Here is a 12,077-nt window from a genome sequence, read left to right as displayed (position 1 = left end):
TCCGTCTCTGGTAGGCTGGTGACAGCAGCCAGAAGATACAACACCTCCACTTCTCCAGTCCTGGAAAGAATATTGTTATGTTGCACAGATGAAAGCTGAAGTCACTTTTCAACAAAATGACCCGTTTGCATGTTTAAAACACAGAACAGTGTGATGATCTTTTCACACTGGCTTGTAATATGAAGCCAGTCTGTGCGCATGCTGTGACATTTAATGGTTATGTCACAGCGATGCTGTTAATACTTTAGCGCTCTGTGTCTAAATGCAAGTGCATCTCATTCACGGGGGTGACAGTCTTCTTCTTTTACGTCTACCCCGAGGAGACATCAGGCCCCTTGCTGCTCTGCTTGTAGCTCATAACTTTGCCTATCGTAAAGAAATTCAGTGCCACGTGACGTTTATCTACTTGTTATGCAGTCAAGCAATAATGAAAAAGACGTCCTATCGTGTTCTAAGACATGAGAACAAATCAGGGCACCAATAAAATGCCTTTGATGATTAACAGTTAGTCCAGATTTCTGATGAAGTGTGAAGGTGTGATGTCAGTTCAAGCAATGCAGCACTTATTTAACCATCAGTTACTGATGTTTTTGGCCACTTGGGAGCAGTGCAAGATGTAAATACAACATACGCACCTTTTAAGGCTGATATGGCAAATTCATTGGCAAATGTGTTGTAAATGTCCCATTTACATACAGAGCAGAAATAGAGCAACATTAGCAATCGCTTCTGTTGAACATAATGCTAATTATGACTCTGCTTTTACCTCTGACTTTGTGTTTTAGCTACTAAATGCAGCGCTGTGTTCATCAGCTGATCAAAACCTTCTTGCAGCTGTTAAGTGCAGAGCAGGATGGTGACAGTGGGTTTATCCAAAGCTTTTAGCCAAAAGCAGCTGCTGTGTCTGGGTGCTCTGCTGATGAGAGCGGTGAGTGTCAAAAACAGCAACAAAACCAAAACAATGAGTTTTGAGGATCCTAAAGTGCTCTGTGGAGCTGAGGGAAAGTGTTTTTAACAGTCATTCTCTGTGGCTTCGACCCCGTCACATTACATCTCATTTCATCCATCGTTGATATAATAAGATTGACAGCGAGCACTAAAAATGATGATGTTGAAGTCTGGCATCAATGTGGAGCATGACTTGAACTGTCATTTGATGTATGTAAATGTACTATACTATATACTGAGCTCTAAAAGGACAGTTCAGTTTAATCCAGTACAATGCATTAAATGGAATAACAAAACATCTCACTGATTACTACATTACTGCCCATAATGTAGAGCTGCCTGTAGATGAATCTGGATTCTGTTAATCATTTGGACCACATCGCTGCAGTTAATCCCAACTGCACATTCAGGTTTTCCTGTTGATGCTGCAGGACGTCCACGTGTTTAAGGACAAGATCATCTACCTGACAAAGCGGACTGAGCTCCTGTGTTTCCATCCACGCTGCTGAAGCGAGGCCGGTCTGTTGTCACCACTGTGAGTTACTTCACTTGCTTCATGACAGTGCACAATTCCTCCACTAGGTGGTAGCATGGATTAAAGAGAAAGAGCCAAAAAAACAAGGTCCAGCTCATGTCTTTATTGCCACTAGGACTTCTTTAAAATAAGCAATTACCTGGCAAAATTCTCACCTACTTGCAAAATTATCCCGAAGCTAAAAACAGACGCCAGTGGAGAGACTTTGCTTTTATAAGAACACTTGAGCGGTTTAGATTTGCCGCTAACAGCTGCAATCAAAACAAAGAGACTTGTAAAAATGTCCCAGATATTAGAGCTGACAAGTATGAAGAGCAATTTTCCAAGATTTAAAAGAAGAAAAAAAAAAAACTTGGGTGCAGTGAGTCTTGCATGGTGGTCTGTTAGGATGATCTATCGGTAACAGGCTTTAAGTCCTGGTCTTATTTAAGTTTGTAGTAACACGATCCATGTTATAGTTATGGATTCCTTTATCCGTTCCTTTATCCCTGTATTCAGAGGTGGAAAGCCCCTGGAGGTTATGGAAATCTGGTTTACAGCCCCTCACTGTTTATTTTCTACTCATATTAAGTATAATCAAAACCAGGAACAGCTAAAATTGCCTTTCCTTATGTTTCCTATACATTTCTGTCTTTTGTGGGTTTTCTTATGTGTACAGTATGCGTTTTGTGGTGTTCTTTGGCTTCAGATCACCATGGCAGTGTGAGCTCTGGCATTTTCAGCACCTCATTAACGCCTGCGCACACGCATGCATACATGTATACACACACACACACACACACACACACACACATATATATATATATATATATGAGCGCACACACAACAAAAGGTATTCTTTGCTCTGCAGAGCTGCTGTGTGTAAGAGTAGAGACTTGTCAGAACTTCATGTATGAGTTACATCATTTAAAAAGGCATTTCTGTCAAACATAGCATCACAGACAGTTAACACCAGCTCATGTGACGCTATTTTATAATACTTGGCTTGGCTGGACGGTGGTCACATTTTGTCAGTTTGTGTACAGAAACATATGTCATGCACAGCCTCTCGTTGTAGGTGCCTGGCTGGGACGCTATATATCGCTGAACTGGTTCCATAAGGGAATCAGTTTTCCCCTCGTCGTGTGAAAGCTGCTTTGATTACCCAAACATCGATCTGATGGTGGTTCATGCCAGCTGAACACCTGCAGGCCCATCAGCATCCTGCACACCTTATCTAAAGTCTAGTAAAGCATCTGAATTCTCATCATCCACTTGATCCAAAGCAGTTTGGCTTTAGAATAAATCGTTAGTGTTATAAAGTGTTATTTAATAGAAAAAAGAAAGTATGCTGGATATTCAAGGGGTAGTTGGTGCCATATTTGTTGATTTAAAAAAGGCATTTGACACTGTGAAGCATGAGGATATCTTGTTAAAACGTAATAAATCATAACATAATATATCTTGAATCTGATGTCATCTCATTTTATTGCACTACAATTAACGATCAGTCTACTTTTCTGTTGGAAACCTGATTCTACATCAGAAGCAGGTTCATTGCCAGGTACAGTTTTACATTACAAGGAATTTGACCTGATGTATCTGCAACATAAATACAAAAATATAACAGAGGAAATATTTACAAGAATGAGAAATGAGAGAAGGTAGAAAACCACTTTTAGGCCTAATTATTGATTTGACTTTAAATTAAAGGAAAACATACCATGTACATTTCTGGGAAAATCAAACTAACTATTTATCTGTCTAAATTGTGGTGTGTGTGAAAGGTTGTCTGTCTCTATGTGTTGGCCCTGTGACTGGCTCAGCGTCAGCTGGGGTTGGCTCCAGCCCCCCAGCCCCCCTGATGGATAAGCAGTATAGATAAATGGAACAACAAATTAAAATAAGCAGTGTCGCAGCTGTATCTGATTCCTTTCGATGCCATACAGATCTTGATCTTGAGGTCACTTGTGGGTACAAACAAAGTCGCATGACCCCAAATGAAATGGCACAGGTGAGGATAAACTCTGAACTCACCTGAGGTTTAGGTTGTGCATTGGTCTGTAATTCTGAGGGTGAATGGGAAGTTAATAAGTGAGAATTTACCCTCTTTAAGATCACTGTGCCAGCAGCAGGACAATCATTACAAACTCATGCCGTGCAGCCAAACACTGTTTAAACACTGTGAACTTCATTTGAAAAGATGAGTCCGGCGACAGTAGTGCCTATGTATCTATAGACTGATACTGTATCTTATTCATCTGTGCCACAGAGCTCCATTGTGGTCCAACATCGATTAAAAGCACATTAATGAGCCACACTGTTTCACTGGATGACAGTTCCACCATCACGATCATCTTGGCCACTGTCCTTTGGCCCATGGCCCAAAATAGTACCCAACAAATGCACTATTTACTCCAGTTTAAGGAAATGTTGGCTAAACACTACAGTGACCAGCTGTTTTTACAAATACTGAGCCAAAGCTATAGAATATAGATCTTCATCAGCCTCGTCCCTTGAATTTAAGGGGAAACCCCAAAGTTTCTACCAAATATGTCAGAAATTTTCATAATACTGTTAAATAGTGTGTAATAAGATTATTTTTCCAGTAGTAAATGTGCTTTCAAAGCAAATCAAAGGATCCTGGATGTTAGATAGATCAGTTTAGACATCAGAGGAAGCCCTGCCCACACTGCTAAACCGGTTGTTTAATGTCGCTTGTGGCCGTGAAGGGATCTTTGTCGAGTAACACTTGATTGAATAACACTGGTGATGTCACTGGGATTATCTCAACTTGGGCTTTGAGGCTCAAGATGTTTCACAGAGAGCCTGCCTTAGAAGTGGAGTCCGAGAGATGTGGGCGTTTACAGGCAGAAGGGCGAGTCTACGCTATTGAGTTGCATTGTGGGAAGCACTGCACAACCAATTGTATGGAACACTAAATCACCGGAGAGGTCCAACTCCATCTATGTGTCCATTACACCAGAAAGAGAGATGAATGAGGTGCGTTTCGGCACAATGAGAGTCTCGGTCCATGCAGTGTGTTATAAGCTGCTGCCGACAGAGCAGCTTTGGTCCTTGTGTGATGATAAGCGCAGTGGTTGATAGATAGCTATGTGTTTCCAGGGTCTCTGGACTGCGTGGTGGAAACTATCATGGAAACTTGTAATGTTGCTATATATAAATGTCCCTGTCCCCTTTTGGCAGCCACACTATCATGGCAGCCCTCAGTCAGTCAGTCAGTCAGTCTGTCTGTCTGTCTGTCTGTCTTTCTATGTTTCTGTGTTTCCATCCGACTGCCTACTTTTCTGTTTGCACTGTGAAACATTTGTCCTGATCTGACCTCTGGAGTGGGCAAACATGTAAGGAGTGATGCCCAATCAGGTCCCTATTATCAGAGAACCGTGACTTATCATAGTAGATGGTAACTATGTTATGATGAGTGTTGTGGTCACATCACATTGGGGTGGGTGACAGAGATAAGAAAGATTCATATGATTGTGACTAGCTTAAGTTATTGTCACAGAGAGATTCCCCACAGCGTTATGATTCCATGAGGGTTAAAGCACAGCAGTGATTAAATATCTCTACTTCCATTACATTTGGGTTTAATTAACTTGAATGATGGACTTTGACTATAGTGAGGAGTCCATATTTCTTTACACTTTCAGGCAAAAATAAAAGGGACAATTCAGTGGAGTCCATTAACACCTTATTATGGACACCTCCAAGGGTATTATCCCACTTACACCTTGGTCACTTACCAAAGAAAAAGACATAAGATCATTGGATCATATTTTCATACGCTTTACAATCAAAATCAAATGTTGTTCACTACGTCTGAAAACATGACCAACCTCAGTTAGTACGTGGCAATGGGAGATATTCCTACTGCATTCAGGTCATAGAACTCTTCGGCTTAAAAGTAAAAGGCAGTAAAACGTGGCCTCGATTAGGGCTGTAACATACCAGACTTTTACCACTCAATTATGGTGGCCAAAGTAATTTACAAGAACAATGTTATCATGACATCTATAGAAAATGTAATACAATAATGGCATTATCAGTCAAATCCATCTTTACTCATAAATAAACATAATAAAACATGCTTATTGTACAATTTGTGTCATTTTGGCAAATGAACTGCACTCCAAACACGAATGTAGGGAGGTAAAGAGAGCATGTCACACACAGATAGTGAAAAGGCAACCAGTTTACCTGATAAACTAAAGATCCACGGGGCTTAATATCAGCCCTCAGTGCAATGTCAAGTGAAACATGGTCACTTTCGAGGAGCAGTTTGTGTGAGAGACCACAGGCCGACAACTAACCACTCTGATAGGCTGTGATCTATACCATGGTCTGGGTGAACACTTGATTCTGATAGGCTGCAGGGTGTCTATTACAATGTGATACAGGACAGCTACTAAGTGGTTCAAATGAAACTGTCCGTTCACAACTCAGAATGAGTGTGCTGGCTCCATTAAATGAGTAACCATAGCAACAGGGACACAGTCAAAGCCTCTGTTTACAATTTAATGCAACACTTTAAAAAAGCGAACTTATTTCCAACAGTGAGTGTCCTCCTTCAGGTCCTCATCCTCTGAACACCACAGGATGGCGACTGGATCTCACAAGCTGCCCCTGTGAACTCACTGAGACTTTGGATCACATCGACATGGTCGCTCTCTGATCACGGTTTTCACTTCACAGCTCACTTATAGCTTGTAATCTGGCGCTTTTGTCGGCGCGGCATGAATCACCCACGGCAACGTTACACATGGACTTTCATCTGTTGGTGAAAATGTTGAAATTCATTGTGGACAGAGACATGGCTGCTTAGCTAGCTAGTCTTGTCGGTGAACATAATGTCACATTAGATTTACTGGTTGGTCTCTAGTGGTTCAAATGCATAATCCACTATGTGTTCTCCACTCAGTGGGAACTTGAAGGTGACAAAAACAGACCATGTTTGCCTAAATGTGTGTGTGTGTCTGTCTGTCTCTAATGGCATGTATGTGTGTTTCTGGTGTACCTCTGGTTTACCTTGGAGCACCTGTTGCTGGTCACACCAGCAGCTGTTTGTGACTTTGTGATATTCCTGTAACACACACACACACACACACACACACACACACAGATATATACTACTGTATTTCACCTACTCCTGCAACAACACCTGGTGTCCTCATGGCTACTATGACAACTGGACTTTATTCCCAGTTTTATTAATTGAATCATTTATAAGACTGTCAGGTCAGATCTGTCACGAGCTACAGTTTCTGATCATTATCTCACTTTTAACCAATTTTATATGATGAGTTTCCTTCGTGAACCAACGGTCGGACGGCTTTCTGCCTCCACCTCGTCCATTAATTCCTATCAATATATACCTCATTATCCCGCTTATACTGTGGTCACTTGCCAAGGAAAAAAATAGGACTATTTGTTTATATATTTTAATGCTTTCTGCAACCAAAATCTAAAGTGTTTCACAAGCGATAGCCCAGATTCCCTGGTAATGCCTGAGAGTTTGATACTTGAAACAATCATTGCCATCCCATTAGGTTCATATGCAATGTAAACATTCACTACTCCAGTAAATAGGACAGATCATAGATACAACTTTGCAACAGAAGATATCTCTAGTCTGCTCAGCTGATAGATCCCTTTGGCTCAGCTTTTAGCCAGAATGCTAATATTGTGCTAGCAACTGGTCTGCTTGGTAGAGGCCACACTGAGGCTGGAGCTGAAGGAGGAAGCCGTAGGTCTGGATCTGGACCCTCACGGGCCCAGGCTACTGAGGCTAGATGAGGTGCAAGGCTTGCTCTGGGCTCCAGCAGAGCCCAGGGGAAGAGAGCTTAGGTGGGACTGAACCCTGCAAGTTCCAGACGAGGAGAGAGCCATGTGAAAAACAGAACTGGACCCTCAGAGGTCCAGACAAGAAGTGAGAGAGGGAGAAAAAAAAAGTGTGAGAGATTAGGAGCAGTGGGGGAAGCTCTGGTTTTGTTGATCCGAGGTTGTAGGGTCACGTGTCACATATTGACCAATGGTGGCTGTAAATCTGGGTCCTGGGGTGTGTTTAGCACATGCAGAAACATGTAGTCCTCACCATTTCAGGTGGGCCCAACAGCTCTGTATGGCTGACAGTTAATATAATTTCACAGCATGTTTAACAGCAGCAATAACTAGCTAACCATCTGTGTCACTGTCCCCAAATCAATATCAAGATTTTCACAAACAAATGTGACGCCTGAAGCCACTTGAATATGAGATGTGAGATGAAAGCTTGTGTTAACTTCACTCCACAGGATTGTTGCCCTGATTTTTCCACACTACAACAGTTTTTCTGGACTGCAGACAAAAGCTCTAGATCACAGGCTCCCTCCCTTGCATGGTGATCATTAATCTAGACCAGGGGTGCCCAATACGTCGATCGCGATCGCGAAGGCAGTGCGGGTAGATCACGTGACATTAAAAAAAATAGATTTTAGTCCATCATCTGTCATCCCTAATTAGGACTAAGCGGTTTAGAAAATGAATGAAGGAACGTATGTAATGAATCGCGTTTGCGACTTTTTGCGACTACGGGTCCCGAGCAGAGACATGGGCGGTCAAACACGCTAGCTACTGCAAAAGTCCAGCTTTAGCCTTCTAATTTATATCTACTAAAGAAGGGATACTCTGGGATAGGGAATAGAATAGGAAGGGATATTTGACTCCATTCAGTGCAAGTCATCAGAGGAAGGTGACCATAAATGTATTGAATGTTCCAGTTACTCTTGTCACTTGTGTGCAATATTATAATATATTATAATATATTGTGTGCATCACTGTTTGTCACCTATGTGCATTACTGCTGTTCGTTTTTATGTGTAATACCAAGGGTTACATTAGTTGCAGTTATGCAGTGTACTCCAACATACAGTATACTATATCAATAAATATATGTTTAGCATTTTTAATGTAGGTAGATCATTTTGACCTGGTCATTTTAAAAGTAGCTCGCAAGCTGGAAAAGTGTGGGCACCCCTGATCTAGACAGTTCAAAGATGTGATCAGAGAGTGACCATGTGATCCAGTGCAGTGTACCTCCTGCAGGTTGTGTGCCTCCATCTTGTGGTGTTCAGAGAACGAGACACTGAAGGACCAGCGTTACAGTCACTGTTAACAATAAGCTAGCTCGGTAAGGTGACTGTGACCCTGTTGCTATGGTTACTAATATAGAATGGTGAACAGACACTTTGACTTAGTAGGTGTCCATTGTCACACCCAGCAGCCAATCAGAATCCAGTATTCATCCAGACCATAATATAAGCAGGGATAAAGTACTGTACATCCCTTCATGATGCTTCAAGACTGCATTGCCCTGTTGGGGTATGTTTAGCTAGAATGACCTGCTTGCTGGACACCATCCCTTACTGGAATGCTGTTGCTAGGCAGCTGCTGTGTCTGCATTAGAATCACTGTGATTTTGAAGGTAAACGTGTGAGGTCATCAGAGGTAGAATTCTGTCCTAAAGGTAAGAGCTGTTCAGGTCATTTCAACACGTTCAACAGTAGAGACACTGTTCATCAGAGACAAACAACATTAAACAGCAGCATTTCTTTGAGAGCGATTCCAACAGCCAAAGGAAATGCAGAAAGCAAGCAAGCCAAGAGGCAACAACTGGACCTCTAAACACCAGGGCCAGGGAAAGCCTCGGCAGACGCTCCTGATGAAGTGCAATTCACTTCATCAAGAAGTTGAGAGGCTGAACAACCTCTTGGATGAAGAGCAAGGCCATCGTTTGAGTGAGCAAAACTGCAGAGCCCAGCTTAGCCAAGAGTTGGATGAGACCAAGGCACAGCTGGTTAAGCAGAAATTCCTTAAAGAAATGTACATTAACAGGGGAAAAGAAACAAGAAGAGAGCTGGAGATGCTGCAAAAGTACAGCCATGCAGAAACTCTCAGCACTGCAAAGATTGCTACTCAAGTGAGGGATACCACCAAGAGGAAGACGAAGAAACTCCTCCAAAACGACTACGAGGAGCTGAAGGTGGCTCATTTAATCAGCCAGGAGAAGTTTACGACCAACCTTCGGGTGGAGATTCACAAAAACAACCTTCTCCAACAAGAACTAGAGAGCCTCAGAGTGGCACATCAGGAGATTAGCCAGCGCTATGAAACCGATGTGGTCACTGTCCGACAGCAGGCTGACACCCTTCAGCGTGAGTTTGAGAGGGAAATGAAGCATCCCACAGACAGGGTGTCAGAAGATCAGCACCTGATCAACTCCCTGAGGGCTGAGCAGCACACTCTGAGACAAATGATGACGGTAGAGATAAATAACCTGCAGCAAAACGCCTTTGAGAGGGAGAGGCATTTTTCGAGGGCGCTGGAAGAGCTGAGAGCTCAGCTCAATGCTCAAATCTGTCTCAACCTCGAGCTTTCCACTCATCTCGAAGCTGAGAGAGAGGACTACCGGCCCCCAAGAAAAATTGCCAGGCGTATGAAGACAGGTGAAGTCATTAGGTTTAAGATTGAAGCTGAAACTGAGAAGATGGACACTGAAGTCCCAGAAGAGAGGCTGAATGAGCTGGAGTCCACCCCGCCTGTTCTGGCACTCCCAGACAACATAGAAGTGCAAGTTCCAGCAGCAGAGCCATTCAAACAGGAGACCATCCTGGATGCTCCGGCCCTCGAGGACATCGTGGAGATTGATGTTACTGAAGAGGAGCTGCGTGAAGTGGAGACCATGCCTAATGCTCCAGAACCCATAGAGCAGGCTGAAATCTCCCAAGAGGATCACCAAGGGAAAAAACTGAAACCTGGCTGGAAAAAAACGTGTCACTTTCTGGGGCTAGGAAAACCAAAGACTTGGAAGAAGAACAAGCAAAAGGAGTCCACATCCAACAGAGGCACCTGAATGGACTTTCCCTGCCCCACCCACTAAGGGGAGGCAGACAATAAACTATTTTCACTGCAGACATTTTGGCTCATCATAGCCCACCAAGACAAAATGTCTGCTGTGAAAAGGTTTATTTATTTAGAAATAGTCATTTTGTGTGAGAGTTTGTGTGTTCTTGTGTCAGTCGAGGTTTTCCTTTGGGTACTCCGATTTCCTCTGCTGGTTCGAGGACATGCAATCAGCACAATATATGACAATACATTTCTGCATATTTGTCATTGGGCAGCATGGTCGTGCTGTGGTTCAGCACTGTTGCCTCACAGCAACATGGTTCCAGGTTTGAATCCCGGTTTGAACCTGGGGTCCTTCTGTGTGGTGTTTGCATGTTCTCCCCATGCTAGCGTGGGTTCTTTCCGGGTACTCCGGCTTCCTCCCACGCTAGCATGGGGAGAACATGCAAACACCACACAGAAAGACCCCAGGTTCAACCGGGATTTGAACCTGGAACCTTCTTGCTGTGAGGCAACAGTGCTAACCTAACCACCGCACCACCATGCTGCCCCACAATGAAAAATAAATGTATAAATACATTTCTGCATATATGGTATTTTGTAGTAGTTGTATAGTCAAGTTTATAAAGAACTTTTTATCAAATGTAGGGCCTTGCCTTATATATAAGATCATGAATATGATTTAGGAGTCAATAATTATCACAAATGATCTCTTAAAAACAGTGAATAATCACTGTTGATCATTGTAAACAACAGGGCTCATATGAATGCAGGGTTGCTTGATGTCATCGGATTACAATAATGGTAATGTAAAAAAATAAGGTAGGTAGAAATACTTCCTCAGAGAAGTGTTTGTAAAGAACATTGTTAATGGAGATTTGGTCCCAAATAATTAGGGGCCAGTAAAGCAATAAAGAGTACCAAATAATGACAGTAATGTAATCGCAATGCTAAATTGGTTAATAGGCTTTTAGAATGCTAACATTTGTTAGTCATTATAGCTGAGGCTTATGGAAACAGAACAAGAAAGTTATACATTCCTTCATTAATGGCGCTTGGGTTTAACAGCAGCCTACTGGGTCATTTTCAAGCACAATCTGTTGTTACGAAAGATGAGCCGTGCCAGAGGAACATTTGCGACTTATCACGGTAAGGATCAGCATTTAATGCTAAAACAATAATGGCCATCAACCACTTTTCTGTCTCACTGCCATTGGGTGTGCTCGGTCTCTGTTTATACTCTTATCTTGTGTGCATGAATTAATCATCTATCTTTTTGAGCACTTAATGTAGTAAAACATGGTCTCAATATATATATTTTTCTCTCTGTAGACACTTCTGAGCTCCACATTACAATACAAGGGGTACATCAATGTCTGTACCAAATGTCATGACAATCCATCCAATAGTTGCTGAGTTATTTCAGTGTGTTTTTGCACTGAAATAACTATTGGATGGACTGTCAAAAGTCAACCTCATGTTGGACCTAGAGAACAAGTCAGGGGATCACCAGAGTCTTTGGGATTTAACACTACTTATCAGTTAGTAGTAGTTATTTCAGTCCATCGAGCTATACGGCCATCAGGGCAAAAGATTTCCTTAATTCACAGTTTCTAAGTCTAACATAATGTTCTTAAAGACTAAGACTAAAAGCAATTATAATCAAATAATCATTTGTTATGATTTTGCAACACTTAAGTGTAATTAAGAAACT

The sequence above is a fragment of the Pempheris klunzingeri genome, chromosome 11 (assembly GCF_042242105.1).
Source record: "Pempheris klunzingeri isolate RE-2024b chromosome 11, fPemKlu1.hap1, whole genome shotgun sequence".
Lineage (NCBI taxonomy): Eukaryota > Metazoa > Chordata > Actinopteri > Acropomatiformes > Pempheridae > Pempheris > Pempheris klunzingeri.
Note: the sequence above shows the minus strand (reverse complement) of the source record.